This window comes from Ctenopharyngodon idella, chromosome 17 (genome assembly GCF_019924925.1).
Source record: "Ctenopharyngodon idella isolate HZGC_01 chromosome 17, HZGC01, whole genome shotgun sequence".
NCBI lineage: Eukaryota > Metazoa > Chordata > Actinopteri > Cypriniformes > Xenocyprididae > Ctenopharyngodon > Ctenopharyngodon idella.
Genome location: NC_067236.1, coordinates 18,617,613 through 18,635,597, shown reverse-complemented (window position 1 = coordinate 18,635,597; position 17,985 = coordinate 18,617,613). Strand labels below are relative to the sequence as shown.

Genomic DNA, 17,985 nt, shown 5'->3' with positions numbered 1-17,985 from the left:
ACCCTGATTTCCAAAGGAAATGCAAAAATGTACTTTTATCAGAGAACATAACTTTGGACCACTCAGCAGCAGTCCAGTCCTTTTTGTCTTTAGCCCAGGCGAGACGCTTCTGACGCTGTCTGTTGTTCAAGAGTGGCTTGACACAAGGAATGCGACAGCTGAAACCCATGTCTTGCATACGTCTGTGCGTAGTGGTTCTTGAAGCACTGACTCCAGCTGCAGTCCACTCTTTGTGAATCTCCCCCACATTTTTGAATGGGTTTTGTTTCACAATCCTCTCCAGGGTGCGGTTATCCCTATTGCTTGTACACTTTTTTCTACCACATCTTTTCCTTCCCTTCACCTCTCTATTAATGTGCTTGGACACAGAGCTCTGTGAACAGCCAGCCTCTTTTGCAATGACCTTTTGTGTCTTGCCCTCCTTGTGTAAGGTGTCAATGGTCGTCTTTTGGACAACTGTCAAGTCAGCAGTCTTCCCCATGATTGTGTAGCCTACAGAACTAGACTGAGAGACCCTTTAAAGGCCTTTGCAGGTGTTTTGAGTTAATTAGCTGATTAGAGTGTGGCACCAGGTGTCTTCAATATTGAACCTTTTCACAATATTCTAATTTTCTGAGATACTGAATTTGGGATTTTCCTTAGTTGTCAGTTATAATCATCAAAATTAAAAGAAATAAACATTTGAAATATATCAGTCTGTGTGTAATGAATGAATATAATATACAAGTTTCACTTTTTGAATGGAATTAGTGAAATAAATCAACTTTTTGATGATATTCTAATTATATGACCAGCACCTGTATATACAGTAGTCAACATTTGAAGTGGATCAAAAAAGTTCAGCAAAGTTGTCCTAGGAACTAAGTTGTCTTAAGAAGAAGGTTTTAGGACAACTTTGATGAAAGGTTCTGATCCACTTCAATTGTTCACTACTATATATATATATATATATATATATATACACATTTTTATTTATTTATTTATTTATTTATTTTTATTTATATATGTATATTTATATATTTATTTTATTGCTTCCAGATGTTTCTTTATGATGTTTTGTTCTTCAATAGGTCAAATGAAACATGTTCCTTAATGACATCATCCTCCAGGAAGTGACATCATTTTTGGAGGGAAATCGACAGCCCAGACATCAGTAAGTGTTTTCTGTGGATCTGATGGATTCTGGGCTGTTCATCCTGCTCATTCACTCTTTATTTCATTCGTTCTGTAAATAATCATGTGATGATGAGTAATGTTGAAGTGGCTGTACCTGAGAAGATTTCTGAGTTTTTCAGAGGCGTTGATCTCCGTTAACCTCGTTCACCTCCACCAACGGAGACTTTATTTCTTTCCAGTTACAGTGAAATATCATGTTTGTCATTCAAAGTAATATCCCACACTGATTTATATTCCCAGGGAAAAGCTGGTCTTTAGGTCTGTGCATTCCTCCATCGCACATTCCCTCCAAAACCTTCCCTGGAGATGGCGTGTGTTTGGAGTTTCAGCTGGAGATCATGAATCCAGTGTAAAGGTCAGTCCGGCTCCGCTTCATCTCCGCAGCACAGGCTTCCTGAAACACTCACTTTGCATTAAATACAACACAATCTTTTTCACATATGAATGATTGTTTTTGCTCTGAGTTGATATTCTGTAATATTATTGATTTAACTGCTCTGCCACTATCAGATGAAATCAAAACTTGAACTGAATTGATCTGAATAATGACACTTTACAGCAGAATGTGAGTTTGTCTCATATTTGATGAAGTTTGCAACATTGATTCTGTTTATTACTGTGAAGTTGCTTTGAGCAATCTGTATTGTATTGTGCTGTAGAAATAAAGCTGATTGACTTGACTCTCAGTATTTCCATTAGAAAACATTTGTGAGTCCTGATAAACTATGCAGCTAAACAATGAACAAAAATGCCATTCCTGATGAAGTTCGGATGGAAAACGAGAGGAAAGAGCCAAGACTGATCCGAGAGCTCACTGAAAGATGTCAGAGGACACAAAATCAGTCATTAAATAATGAAAACGCCTTTCAAAGCAATCACAAATATCTAAACATTCTTAAATCATGATACATTTACTGGAGATGCAAAATGACACAATAAGTCTTTTTATCTGAGAGTTTGTGCTTTGTGGGGTCAGAAAAATCAACTTAATTCAAAGTGAAAACAAGATTATTTTTCTGACCCAATTGGCAGATATTTGTTCTTGTTTCAAGCACAAACTCACAGATTAAAAGACTTATTGTGTCATTTTGCTTCTCCAGTAAATGTATCATGATTTAAGGATGTTTAGATATTTGTGCTGGAAAACAAGACTGTTGAAATACTGAGTCTCCAATTCTTCTGGAATCATGCATGCACTTCCCTACCAAATATTCTGATGTACAAACGAACAAAAGTTGTTTACAGATGCATTTTAAACATCTGTCAGAGATCTTGAACTATCTACTGGAAGTGGAACTGCACAATATCATTCAAATCCATTTCAAGACCTTAAATGTAAACACAACAAACACATGAGAGCAGCTTGTGATTGTGTTTGATTTTCATATTGCTCAAGCATTTGCGGATTCCCACTTCAAAGACACCATGACATTGATTCCCAGTGCAGCCAAGAGCGGAAAAAGCGCAGCGTGATTGATGCGCCCGAGAAGACTGTGAGGTGCAGCGTGTCTGTCGTAAGTGATTCAGCAGAAGGAAGCCGCTGGTACGTGCATGGAGAGTTTTGCAATAATGTTTCACATAATCACCTGGGTCAGATCCACTCTCTGTACGTGGCCGTGGAGAACGAGCACATGCAGTTGTAATTATGCAGTGCAGGGGGCCGGCGGCGGACGCACACGTGCAGCGGAGCGCGTCCAGCGATGCCACTGGAATCCTGCAGCCTATAGAGCGGAGGACTGTGGTGAAGCTTACAAGCTTGAGTTGATGTGAAAAACGTATGTAACGCGTGCTGATGACAGAAGAAATATGGGAGGTGAGGCAGTTAAAGCTCAACGGCTGGGAAATGCATCGCTGGTTCAGAGTCTGCAAAAAGGCAAAACATGAAGCCAGAGAACAGGGAACAAACGTTCTTCCAGGAACGTTAATAGAACGTTTGTTCAGAGTTATCTGGTCTTTAATAATGTTCTCAAAATGTTAGCACAAAAAATGTTATTTATACATCGTTTATGGAGCGTTTTTTCTGAAATGTTTTAGTTGGATGTTCATCTAATGTTTTTTGAATATTGCTACTGGTATCAGAACAAAATCCATTTACTTTAAAGTCTCATGTTTGTGAGTGAAATTTGTTATACAAGTTGTTATACTCATCTGATGTGATGGTCCAGTCAAGTCATCTTTATTTCTATAGCGCTTTATACAGCACAGATTGGTTCAAAGCAGCTTTACAGAAATAAACAGGAAAATAACAGAATCAATGATGCAAACTTCATCAAATATGAGACAAATTGAATTCAGATGTAAAGATTATTGTCTGTTTAACCTCTTAATTCTGAGATTATTGTCTATTTAACTCTTTAATTCTGTGCGATTATTGTCTATTTAACTTTAATTCTGTGCGATTATTGTCTATTTAACTCTTTAATTCTGAGATTATTGTCTATTTAACTCTTTAATTCTGTGAGATTATTGTCTATTTAACTCTTTAATTCTGTGAGATTATTGTCTATTTAACTCTTTAATTCTATGAGATTATTGTCTATTTAACTCTTTAATTCTGTTAGATTATTGTCTATATAACTCTTTAATTCTGAGATTATTGTCTATTTAACTCTTTAATTCTGAGATTATTGTCTATTTAACTCTTTAATTCTGTGAGATTGTCTATTTAACTCTTTAATTCTGTGCAATTATTGTCTATTTAACTCTTTAATTCTGTGAGATTATTGTCTATTTAACTCTTTAATTCTGTGAGATTATTGTTTATTTAACTCTTTAATTCTATGAGATTATTGTCTATTTAACTCTTTAATTCTGTTAGATTATTGTCTATTTAACTCTTTAATTCTGAGATTATTGTCTATTTAACTCTTTAATTCTGAGATTATTGTCTATTTAACTCTTTAATTCTGTGAGATTATTGTCTATTTAACTCTTTAATTCTGAGATTATTGTCTATTTAACTCTTTATTTCTGTGCGATTATTGTCTATTCAACTCTTTAATTCTGTGAGATTATTGTTTATTTAACTCTTTAATTCTGAGATTATTGTCTATTTAACTCTTTAATTCTGAGATTATTGTCTATTTAACTCTTTATTTCTGTGCGATTATTGTCTATTTAACTCTTTAATTCTGTAAGATTATTGTCTATTCAACTCTTTAATTCTGTGAGATTGTCTATTTAACTCTCTTATTCTGAGATTATTGTCTATTTAACTCTTTAATTCTGAGATTATTGTCTATTTAACTCTTTAATTCTGAGATTATTGTCTATTTAGCTCTTTAATTCTGTGAGATTATTGTCTATTTAACTCTTTAATTCTGTGAGATTATTCACTATTTAACTCTTTAATTCTGTGAGATTATTGTCTATTTAACCTCTTAATTCTGTGAGATTATTGTCTATTGAACCTCTTAATTCTGTGAGATTATTGTCAATTTAACCTCTTAACTCTGTGCGATTATTGTCTATTTAACTTTTTAATTCTATGAGATTATTGTCTATTTAACTCTTTAATTCTGTGAGATTATTGTCTATTTAACATCTTAATTCTATGAGATTATTGTCTATTTAACCTCTTAACTCTGTGAGATTATTGTCTATTTAACCTCTTAATTCTATGAGATTATTGTCTATTTAACCTCTTAATTCTGTGAGATTATTGTCTATTTAACTCTTTAATTCTGTGAGATTATTGTCTATTTAACTCTTTAATTCTGTGAGATTATTGTCTATTTAACCTCTTAACTCTATGAGATTATTGTCTATTTAACCTCTTAATTCTGTGAGATTATTGTCTATTTAACCTCTTAACTCTGTGCGATTATTGTCTATTTAACTTTTTAATTCTATGAGATTATTGTCTATTTAACTCTTTAATTCTGTAAGATTATTGTCTATTCAACTCTTTAATTCTGTGAGATTGTCTATTTAACTCTTTAATTCTGAGATTATTGTCTATTTAACTCTTTAATTCTGAGATTATTGTCTATTTAACTCTTTAATTCTGTGAGATTATTGTCTATTTAACTCTTTAATTCTGTGAGATTATTGTCTATTTAACTCTTTAATTCTGTGAGATTATTGTCTATTTAACCTCTTAATTCTATGAGATTATTGTCTATTTAACTTTTTAATTCTATGAAATTATTGCCTATTTAACTCTTTAATTCTGTGCGATTATTGTCTATTTAACCTCTTAACTCTGTGAGATTATTGTCTATTTAACTCTTTAATTCTGTGAGATTATTGTCTATTTAACTCTTTAATTCTGTGAGATTATTGTCTATTTAACCTCTTAACTCTGTGCGATTATTGTCTATTTAACTTTTTAATTCTATGAGATTATTGTCTATTTAACTCTTTAATTCTGTGAGATTATTGTCTATTTAACTCTTTAATTCTGTGAGATTATTGTCTATTTAACTCTTTAATTCTGTGAGATTATTGTCTATTTAACTCTTTAATTCTGTGAGATTATTGTCTATTTAACCTCTTAATTCTGTGAGATTATTGTCTATTTAACTCTTTAATTCTGTTAGATTATTGTCAATTTAACCTCTTAATTCTGTGAGATTATTGTCTATTTAACCTCTTAACTCTGTGCGATTATTGGCTATTTAACTTTTTAATTCTATGAGATTATTGTCTATTTAACTCTTTAATTCTGTAAGATTATTGTCTATTCAACTCTTTAATTCTGTGAGATTGTCTATTTAACTCTTTAATTCTGAGATTATTGTCTATTTAACTCTTTAATTCTGAGATTATTGTCTATTTAACTCTTTAATTCTGTGAGATTATTGTCTATTTAACTCTTTAATTCTGTGAGATTGTCTATTTAACTCTTTAATTCTGTGAGATTATTGTCTATTTAACCTCTTAATTCTATGAGATTATTGTCTATTTAACTCTTTAATTCTGTGAGATTATTGTCTATTTAACTCTTTAATTCTGTGAGATTATTGTCTATTTAACCTCTTAATTCTGTGAGATTATTGTCTATTTAACCTCTTAACTCTGTGCGATTATTGTCTATTTAACTTTTTAATTCTATGAGATTATTGTCTATTTAACTCTTTAATTCTGTGAGATTATTGTCTATTTAACTCTTTAATTCTGTGAGATTATTGTCTATTTAACTCTTTAATTCTGTGAGATTATTGTCTATTTAACCTCTTAATTCTGTGAGATTATTGTCTATTTAACTCTTTAATTCTGTTAGATTATTGTCAATTTAACCTCTTAATTCTGTGAGATTATTGTTCTAGATGAAGCTCCATTATCTCCGGCATTCTGAAGGCATCTGGCTTCACAGAACATGGAAATCTGCGGCACACGGAGCAGGTATTCGGCCATCAGCGAGCCAGTGGAAAAACTGAGATGTTGGATGTGAATCTCAGAGATAGCGGGCTGAAGTCAGTGAGGTAATGACAGAAACCAGAAAAACATCAGTCGGCAGAGAGCACTCGGGAAAACTTGATTCTGACGGAACATTCGTGAGATTCAGAGTTGGAATTGTTCTGAATGTGACTGATCGCTTCACCTGCTGGATGAGAAAAACTATAGACATAAAAACTTAGACACGAAGCAAGCATTTCATTTACAGCTTAAAACTAAAACTTGAACATTATTCTTGTTTATTCTTTCAGTCTTTCAAATGCTGATATTTCCTTCAGAAAATGCAATCTAGTTTCCATCATTGTGTCTGCTCAGAAACACATTGTCTTAAAAAAAGACTGTAAATATTAAAGGATTTTAAATAATGAAAGGGTTATTAAATATTAAAGGGTTTCAAAGACAGTAATATTACCGACTTGACTGCACTGACACTATCAGATGAGAACAAAACTTGATCTGATTAATGACTCTATTGTCTTCTGTAGAGCTGCTTTACAGCCGAATTTGAATTTGTCTCATATTTGATGAAGTTTGCATCATTGATTCTGTTATTTTCCTGTTTATTTCTGTGAAGCTGCTTTGAAACAATCTGTATTGTATAAAGCGCTATAGAAATAAATGAATTCTGTAACACAAACTCCAAACCGCCATCAGCAGGCTGTCAGTGATCCAGTGATAGAGGTTGTTAATTGTTTGTCTCAGATGAGTCCAGTTTTCCATGTAGAAGGAAACGTGAGGAACATCTGCTTTGAGTATCTGAACATAAAATCTCCTCTTGTGTTTTTCCATATGCGGCTCCCGCTCAGACAGTAAATATGATTTCATGACACGAGTCTTCAGGTCCTTTTCCTTCAGTTGTTTGTACTGGAAAACAAGACAGAAATTCTGAGGAAGAACATAATTTTTTTGCAGCGCAGAACCAGGTCAATGGTCGAGCTCTTCTAGAAACACACTTGCAGTGTTAAACATCCATCTCAATAGTTCTGGATCAAGTTCAGACGTCACTCGATCTGTTTACACTTTCTGTTCACACATTCTTCTGAACGGAGGAAACACAAGCCGTCGTTACAATCCATCTGTGAACCTCTCATATAATGCATTTCACAATGTTTATGAAGATTCAGTGCAGCTGATCTGACAGATCATCTTCTTACAAATAACTCCATATCTAATGCAGTTTGATGGATGTTTTGATCTGAGAACAACACTTGGACCATTTAGATCAGAGGACCAGAACTGTATAGAAACAGAAATAAAGATGTGAAAGTAAACCACATCAACACACACACACACTTGAGATGTGAGTATATACAGTAGTGTTTCTCTCAGCTCGAGGTTGAAATGTGATCGTCTCAGGAGAGACTCATAAATTCTTCTCTTGAATAAATGGAGGTTAAACTGAAAAGCTCAACAGGAGGAAGGATCTTTACTTGTCTGACGTTTATTTAAGAATATAGAGATCGTACAAAGACGTGTATAGGTCAAGCGGTCAAAAAAAAACTATATCTATAAATACAATAAATATCCTCATTCAAATTTTTTTGTATTGCACTTTTTACAATACATATCATTTTGAAGAACGCTTACAGAAAATGGAATGTTGGAATATAATGTAATACTGCAAAATGAATCTGTTTTTTTAAAAGCAAAAATCATCACACATTTGAGAATTTTTAAAAATAGTTTATTTATTTGTGATGTTTATGGATCCAAGTTTATGGATTTTCTTATAATATTCCCAAGTGGCAGCATATATATTTAAAATAACAGAGGGCCTAACACCGAACCTTGTGGCACTCCATAATTTACTGACGTTATCTTAGATTTTTCCCCATTTAAATAGACAAAATGGTGACAGTCTGATAGGTACGATCTAAACCACCTTAACGCATGTTCCTGAATACCAGTGTAATTTTGTAGTCGATCTAAGAGTATTTTATGATCTATAGTGTTGAACGCAGCTCTGAGATCAAGTAAAACTAGTATTGAGGTACAGCCTATATGATGTGACGCTTTTCATACAGAACAAACAAGTCAAGTCAGCTTTATTTCTACAGAGCTTTATACAGTACAGATCGTTTCAAAGCAGCTTCACAGTAATGAACAGAAAAATAGCAGAATCAGTGATGCAAACTTCATCAAATATGAGACAAAATCAATTTTTAGCTGTAAATAGGGTTGCAAAGGGGCTGAAAATTTCCAGAAACTATCCAAAAGCTTCTGAAAATTTCCACAAAAAACTTGGAAAGTTTCCAAAAATCCTGGAAGGTTTCTGGAAACTTTGCAACCCTAGCTGTAAAGCAGCTCTGCAGAAGACAATAGAGTGATTATTCAGATCAGTTCAGCTCAATAACAGTGTCACAGAACATGATTGAAATCACGTCTGTATGACCGGGTTCTTGAGCAAAACTCTGATCATCTGAGGCTGTTCTGTGGTCGAACATGTGCAGATGTGTGTTGTTTACATTCACACATGTTCCTGATGAACAGAAGTGACATGAGACGTTTGCTGACATGACAAACACAACAGATCTCTGATCTCTGAGCGGATCGTTGCGTCTGCTGACGACTCTGTCCTTCTGGGGTTTGTGTTTGATATTCATCCTTCACAATGTTTCTGCTGCTTCAGATGTCTGATGTTTGACACGAGCTTCCCGTCTCAAGGGATTCACACTGCTGCGGGTGGTTTATTAGTGATCAGTCATCACTAGTAATACTCATAAGTAAGATTTTTCAAAGTTGTAAATAAAACAAAGATTATGGGAGTATCCCAGCTAACAGGGAATGTTCTGGCAAGGTTCTCTCAGCATCCAGTAACATTAATAGGATGTTTGTTTAAAGTTATCTGGTCTTTTTTAAAGATGTATTTTTTGGCGTTTTTGCTTTTGTTATGATAGGACAGTAAGCGAAGTGGGAGAGATAGAAGGGGACGGGATCGGGAAAGTGGACTCGGGTCGCCCAAAGCACAGCGGCGCTATATGTCGGTGCTGCCCACTAGGCTATCTGCTTTTTTTATCGGTCTTTAATAATGTTCTCAAAACATTAGAACAAAAACGTTATACATTTTTCCTGAAACATTAAGTTGGACGTTCATCTAGCGTTTTTTAAATGTTACTACTTGTTTCAGAACGTTCAGAGAACATTTAAAACTGACGTTTTCATAACTTTATTAGTGTCAATCAGTGTAAATCTGACACATATTGGATTTTTGGGAGCTTTAGGGGTTTTAATTGTTTTATCTTCTCCAACAATCATCATTTTGCTTCATGTGATTGTATTATACGTGACGAGAATGTGATTGTGTTCTCTCAGTTTTCTGTCTGCTGTGAGTTTATTTTGCCTCTCTCATGTTTGTCATGTGATCTGGTGAATGTATATCGCAGCAGAAGTGAGCGGCTCTATATCATGTCTCCCATCGGAAGAGCGTTCCGGAAAGCTTGAAGGCACGAGAGGAATGAGCCGGACGCATGTCTGTTTCTGCACTGATCCGACTCGAGCCCTTGAGCATGAATGAGTTCAACACCTTCATCTATCATCTCAACTTCCGCTTCTCACCATATAACAACACGTCTCTCTCTCTGCAGCTCACAGTAGCAGTAAATGAACCCAGAACGGCCGTCTCACCAGCTGTGTTTCCATCCAAAGTTGACAATTTAGCTTATGCACCAAATTGGCATATGGCATAAAACATTTGCGAATAAAGCAGCGTCTCCATCCCATGTGAACATTCAAAAGAACAAAATCATCACTTCCTGGGAAATTGGTGCAAAATATCAGTACTAAAACTGTAAGTTTCTTCAGTCGGGCTCTTTCTCCTCCATCATAAATGAGTTGGTCTCAGAGCGTCAGACGAAACACAATAAACGCTGTCATGTGATCTTGCGTTCGGATGCTGGTGTTTGGGAACACAATCGTGTGAGACGCTTCTGGAGGGAATTAAATCAAATCATTCTGATGACAGACTTTGACTCAGACGTTTCAGAACCACCAAACCAACATTTGTGATGCTGCGATGCGATTGGTCCACTGGTTACTGCACTTTTTCAATCACAGCCTCTGAAATGCCTGAAAACACTCAAATCATCTTAGTCATTAGATGTATTTGTAGAGTTTTTGAGCAATGTTTTCTGGAAACATTCATTTTTGTGTTGATCATGTGTGATGAACAGGTCCGTCAGTGACGTGGAGTGACGTGGCGCGTGTTCAAACACATTCCTGACGCTCTTCTGCTGAGCGGCGAGTGTGTGATGGACGACTTCACTCCGCCTCACAGTTACCGTAACCCGGGTCAGATCTGCAGCTGGAGGGTGTCGGACAGATGTGGAGGAGACCCGATCGTTCCCATTCCTGCAGAGACCGCACATCTGACTGGCTGCTGAAGTGAGGTTTTGTCGTAAAGAGTTGGAGCATTCCTCGTATTTCACCATGTTCCAGTAAACTCCGCTGGACAGAGCTTCATGTGTTTCCAATGATCCCATTCCTTTATTTTTAACAATGTGCTTGAGTCACCTCTGATTTATTCCACTGTTCATGTCACAAAAATTCCACTCTAGGTAAAAAAAAATACACGTGGAACAAAAAATATATAAATGTTTGATTTAGAGATACTCAAACACTAAAATAATTCTTTTTTTTTTTTTTTTTTTTAAAAAGAGGAATATAAAATATATAAATGTTTGATTTAGTGATCCTCAAGCACCAAAATTAATTATCATTAATTAATTAATTATTAAAAGAATATATAAATGTTTAATTTAGAGATACTCAAATAATATCATATTTAAAAAATAAATAAATAAATAAAATACATGGAACATTTATATATATATATATACACTATATGTTTGATTTAGTGATAATCATCAGCAGAATGACACAATATCATTAATCTCAATCTGATGCTGGAACGATCGCAGCTCTCAGTTTGAAGAATATTTTAACAGCAGACTTGAAAACCCAGTAAGATCCAGTTTTAAGTTTGGAGATGATCCAGTTCAAGACCTAGACGTGCTTTTCAACACATTTTATTGGGCTTCCAACAGATTCTCAGTGTGAACGCTCTCTCTGTGCGTCTCGTTCATTACAGCGGATCTTTATATTGAGCTAAATTACAGGCTGTTGCTCCGACACACACTTCTGTCCACTGTGAAAGCAAACACTGCAGCCGCAGACATAAGTCTGTGTGTGTGTGTGTGTGTGTGTGTTTGTTTGTTTGTGTGTTTGTGTGTGTGTGTGTGTGTGTTCACTGCACTTCCTGTAGTGGCTCGAGTCTTGGCATCATGCTTTGACCCATGCGCTTCTTGATGAATGATCCTTTTACTTTCCTCAGCTGGGTTCCTCTGAGGTTCTGACCCATATTTGAGGATCGTGATTCCTGAGCGTTACTGATGCTGAACTCGTGTGATTGCCTCCAAAAAAAATGGTAAAAGCATTTAAACCTGAATTTATAAACACATTAGAAGTTATTCAGTTTAAGCCAATGCACTCTTAGCAGAAAAGCTTCTCAAAATATAAAGTCAGAATTGCAAACTTTTTTCTCACAATTGACTTTATATCTCGCAATTCTGACTTTATTTCTCGCAATTCTGACTTTATATCTCGCAATTCTGACTTTATTTCTCGCAATTCTGACTTTATATCTCGCAATTCTGACTTTAGTAATTCTGACTTTATATCTCGCAATTCTGACTTTATATCTCGCAATTCTGACTTTATATCTCACAATTCTGACTTTATATCTCACAATTCTGACTTTAAAACTCACAATTCTGACTTTATTTCTCGCAATTCTGACTTTCTCACAATTCTGACTTTATATCTCACAATTCTGACTTTATATCTCAATTTAATTAGTGTAACACTCTTTTCTAGTCATGTTTTTACATTCTTCTACCCATTTGTCTCCTTTCTTCTGATTTTTCGTGTCAGACGGAGGCTGAAGGCCTGAAGATGAAGCAGCTGTTTGTTCTGGTCAATCTGATGTTCTCCACATCTTCATGTTGATGTACTCAATCATTTCAGACATTGTTTTGAAGTATCTTTCAAAAACATAAAAATCTCTGATTCCAGTTTCCGTTTAATCGTACAATCCACCAATAAATATGATGTACTGATATAATGTCAATAATTCCACCATGCTGTCAAATGCTGAACTTGATAAGGAGAGAGTTTATAAACAGATGAAACAGGCCAAATAATAAGAGAAACAGTATTTACAATCAAGTGGAAGATCTTCATGATGTCATGGGAAATGATCCCTTTTTTTTTTACGAGTTTAAATATTGAGCAACGGAGAGCAGCTGCGATTTCATGGGCTGCGATATTGAAGAGACACAGACGGTGAGTGAATCAGAATGACCTTTGACCTCTGAGTGCGATGGAGACTCTCTTTACATTTATTTACAGTTAAGATAGATCAGACATCTGAAGGAACATTTACATTGATCATCTCTTTGTTGTTTATTAATTTATTTTTATTGAATAGCTTTTGAAAGCACTTATGATGAAAATCTTGGCATTAGAGTGAATGTAAAACTCGTTCATAAAGTATAGAGCTGTGTAAACAGTGTCGGTGATGTAAGATGCACAGATGTGCTCGCAAAATACACTTCTGAATGAACTCATTTCAGTTTTCTGACTGCCCATAAATGGAGATGCAATGTGAGACGGATCAGGAACTATGAAAGCTACTGCTGTACATTTCCTCAAGTGTGATTTAATTCTTCATTCAGAAATGTTTTTCAGATCCCATGGGATAGAGCGCATTCCCTTCCTATGATCTGAACGAAGCATATGCCTCATGAAATACCAAAATGAGCGTTCTCTGATTTCTCTCCTGTGTGTGTCTTTGTTTTCACAGACTTTGTGAATGTCTCTGCCGCCCACTGTGCTGATGCACTGGATGTGGCTGAAATCAGACATTCCAGGGATTCAGAGCTAAATCCATTATCCTTGCTATTCACCCCAAATTCAGCGTCTGTCCGGTGACCTGCTCTCTGTTCGGGATATCGCCGTAAAACACAGAATGGACTCGGCTGTAAGAGAGCGGATGAGAGAGCTGAAGATGTTATGTGTGATTTTATCTTGGCTCTGTGTGAGATGAAAAGAGAAATAGATCCAACTTTATCCGATACTGACTAAAATCATTATGTGTTTATTTTCTAGCAGTTTCCTGTTTAAAGTACTTAGAGGTGGGCGACCAAAATCTTTACTGACTTTAAAATAATCTTTAAAATAAGTAATTTTCTACTAAAATATTTACCATCATATAAGTAATTTTCGATGAAAATCTATACCATCGTATAAGTCATTTTCTACAAAAATCTATACCATCATATAAGTCATTTTCTACGAAAATCTATACCGTCGTATAAGTAATTTTTTACGAAAATCTATACCATCATATAAGTCATTTTCTACAAAAATCTATACCATCGTATTAGTCATTTTCTACAAAAATATTTACCATCGTATAAGTAATTTTCGAATAAATCTATACCATCGTATAAGTCATTTTCTACAAAAATATTTACCATCGTATAAGTCATTTTCTACAAAAATGTATACCATCGTATAAGTAATTTTTTACGAAAATCTATACCATCATATGTCATTTTCTACAAAAATCTATACCATCGTATAAGTAATTTTTTACGAAAATCTATACCATCATATAAGTAATTTTTTACGAAAATCTATACCATCATATAAGTCATTTTCTATGAAAATCTGTACCACCGTATTAGTCATTTTCTACAAAAATATTTACCATCGTATAAGTAATTTTCGAATAAAATCTATACCATCATATAAGTCATTTTCTATGAAAATCTATACCATCGTATAAGTAATTTTCGAATAAAATCGTATAAGTAATTTGATGTGAAAATCTATACCATTGTACAAGTAATTTTGTACTAAAATATTTACCATTGTATAAGTAATTTTATATGAAAATCTATACCATCATATAAGTAATTTTTTACGAAAATCTATACCATCATATGTCATTTTCTACAAAAATCTATACCATCATATAAGTAATTTTTTACGAAAATCTATACCATCATATAAGTCATTTTCTACGAAAATCTATACCATCATATAAGTCATTTTCTACGAAAATCTATACCATCATATAAGTCATTTTCGAAGAAAATCTATACCATCGTATAAGTCATTTTTTACGAAAATCTATACCATCGTATTAGTCATTTTCTACGAAAATCTATACCATCATATAAGTCATTTTCTACGAAAATCTATACCATCATATAAGTCATTTTCGAAGAAAATCTATACCATCGTATAAGTAATTTTCGAATAAAATCGTATAAGTAATTTTATGTGAAAATCTATACCATTGTACAAGTAATTTTGTACTAAAATATTTACCATTGTATAAGTAATTTTATATGAAAATCTATACCATCATATAAGTAATTTTCTACTAAAATCTTTACCATCGTATTACTCATTTTCTACATAAATCTTTACCACCATATAAGTAATTTTCAACCACAGTGAAGAACGCCATCATGTTACAGTAATTCTGCTTGAAATCAGAGTTGCTACTAACTGAAATGAAAGCCAAACTCTTTATTTCTCAACATTATTGCTTAAATGACTACTGATTAAATGTAGAAAATATTTTAATAAAGCATGCCCTAGAGATAGAGAACATACTTTTCAAACTTTTTCAGACTTTTCACCCGCAACAACTGGTCATATATTCATTCATACTTTTTGAGAATCACTTATTCCTACTTTGAGCAAAACCAACCAACATTTAAATCTCTTAATAATTGCCTTTGAGCGCTCAAACGTGTGTCTGAGTCACTGGTATATGTGCAGTATGACTTTCTGTAAAGCTGCTTTAAAAGCATGTACATTGTGAAAAAAACTTTGACATGACTTGACTTGACTTCAGCTGCTCGGCCTTATTAATCTCCATCTCTCACAGATGCTGTTGTGCATCTGACGGCTTCAATCCCGATCGCTCGGCGCTGTTTGAAATGCATCACCCAACATGACCCTTCTTCGCTACTTGTCATTTTCTTCATCCAGAAACATTAAGCAATCTGCACGGATTTTGGACATGTCTTTCCTGGAAGGTCAAGCGCAGTGTCATGAGTATGAGTATTCCCTGAAGCATGTGCTCCTTCACCCTGTGATCACTGCTCATGATGAAGAGACAGAAGCATCTCAAGAGGAGTCCAGACCGAAGCCCCGAGGACACGGCGAAGCAAACATCGGGAAAGAGGCAATGTAACAACATCTACAACATCACCTCTTCCCTGAAGTGACGGGTGATCCACAGCCACTGATCTGTGTTCAGTTAGACAGTAGTAACGACAAGAGTTGGAGACTGAGAATTCCTGGCATAAGCATCTTAAACTCTTAATTTTATTTGAAATAAACATGAAGAGCTCCAATTAATATTAAAGTCTGAAATCCAAATAAAATCTATTGACTCTCTTAATTCATGTTTCTGGTCTTATTGTGAATGATTTATCAGTGACGTTATTCTACAGGAGTAAATGTTCGTCTTCAATTCGTATGTTCTTCCTCAGTATTTCTGTCTTGTTTTCCAGCACAAATATCTAAACACTCTTAAATCAAGATACATTTACTGGAGAAGAGAAATGACTGAAGATTTTAAGTCTTGTTTACTGAAAAATGCATCAAAATGAAGTGAGTTTGTGCTTAAAACAAGAACAAATATCTGCCAATGGAGTCAGAAAAATAAACTTTATTAAAAATAGAAAATAACCATCATACAAGGAATTTTCAACTACAGTGAAGAACAAATATCTGCCAATAGTTAAACTATTAAAATGGAAAAAACAATTCTTTTTCTGACCCCATTGACAGATATTTTGTCTCATTTTAAATGTGTAAAGTAACTTAATTTAAATATTTTTTTCATAAGACAAGTCTTAATATCTTCAGTCATTTTGCTTCTCTAGTAAATGTATCTTGATTTAAGAATGATTTAAGACAAAAATATTGAGGACTATATATTTTTTTGCAGTGCTGAAGCTTGTAACTCGCAATTCTGACTTTTTTTTTCTTGCAATTGCAAGTTTATATCTCATAATTATCTTTTTTATTTGTTATTCCATGGCAGAAATAAGCTTCTATATCAGATTGTAATAATTTGCGCCTGAATAAAGTGATCAATCTCTTTATTCATCAGCCACCTGACACTTTTACCATCTGATCAATTCATCATGGTAAAGTTATTAGCTTGTTTACACAAGTAAAATCACAAACTTTAGATGTCAGAGTAAAAACAGCATGAATTGACTAGTGTTCATGACTGAACATGTACAGAGCGAATCAAGGAAACGTGCCAAAATAATCACTGAACGCAGATGGACGTGTGTTTGTTTATTAGTGTATTTCTAATGAACAAAACATATTTGATAGAAATAAGAATTTTCAGTTTCATCAAAGTTTCACTCGCATGTTTAGATCGAAGTGTTCAGATCAATCAGTGTTTCTTGGAGCACATCATATTTTGGGAATATTTTCCGAAGAAATCAAGAGCAGTGCCATGCAAATCACAGGAACTCGCATCATTCCAGAAGGACAATCCCTTAAATCAACAGTGTTGCATTAAGTGTCAAACTAAACACATGTTGCGTTTCTCGGGGATGTGAATTCAGGAGAAGTCGGTGTTTGTCGGAGCATGACAGCGAGAGCCAATGCCACTGACTCATCGTTTATTGCAAAGTTCCAGGCCCGAGGGCAGCAGATCCCACCGTCATCCTCAGGTCCACACGCATCCAACCCGAGCCAGTGACGAATCGAGTGAGAGAGCTTCCCTGAACACTCCTAAACGACTGTAAATCCTGTCTGACAGATTGAGATTCAAATCACTGGATGATTATGAAGAAAAGTGAAAAAAGTGTGTTAAAGGTGTTTTATGTCACATCTGCAGCGATTGAAATCTGAGTTTAGATCTATTGTTTCGTTAATTAGATGTTACTCAACAATCCATTAGAGCATTCTTGGCCCTGCGACTTTGCTTGTATATTGATTTAAGAATGTTTGCACTGGAAAACAAGACAAAATACTAAATAGGAAAATAATTTTTTGCAGTGTGTTTGTGTTTGTGCATCTTTCTTTGCTTTGATATGTTGCATCTAATGGCATTCAGACATTTTAAAGTGTGATTGAAACACTTTGTGGTCTGTATATCTCAGTACACCACAGGAATCGCACGCACTGAAATCCTCCTGTCACATTATGATGTTTTTGATCAGGAGACGCAGCACAGAGATACTGGAACGTGTCCCTGCTCAAGTGAGCGTGTCTGAGGAGATATTGAACAGGCCTTCAGTCTCCGTATATCTGCGTACGGACTGGAAACAGTGACATCAGGCTGGTTCTGTTGATTCTTCA

General features: G+C 34.6%; 1 long non-coding RNA gene across 1 annotated transcript; it reads left to right on the top strand.

Annotated features, from left to right (window-relative positions):
• Positions 1–1,028: 1,028 nt before the first annotated feature.
• Positions 1,029–16,057, top strand: LOC127499070 (uncharacterized). Its single transcript, XR_007926032.1, has 7 exons — positions 1,029–1,153; positions 1,417–1,531; positions 6,447–10,956; positions 11,906–11,998; positions 12,505–12,546; positions 13,436–13,612; positions 15,539–16,057. It is a non-coding gene; the product is annotated as an uncharacterized LOC127499070 (long non-coding RNA).
• Positions 16,058–17,985: the final 1,928 nt, after the last annotated feature.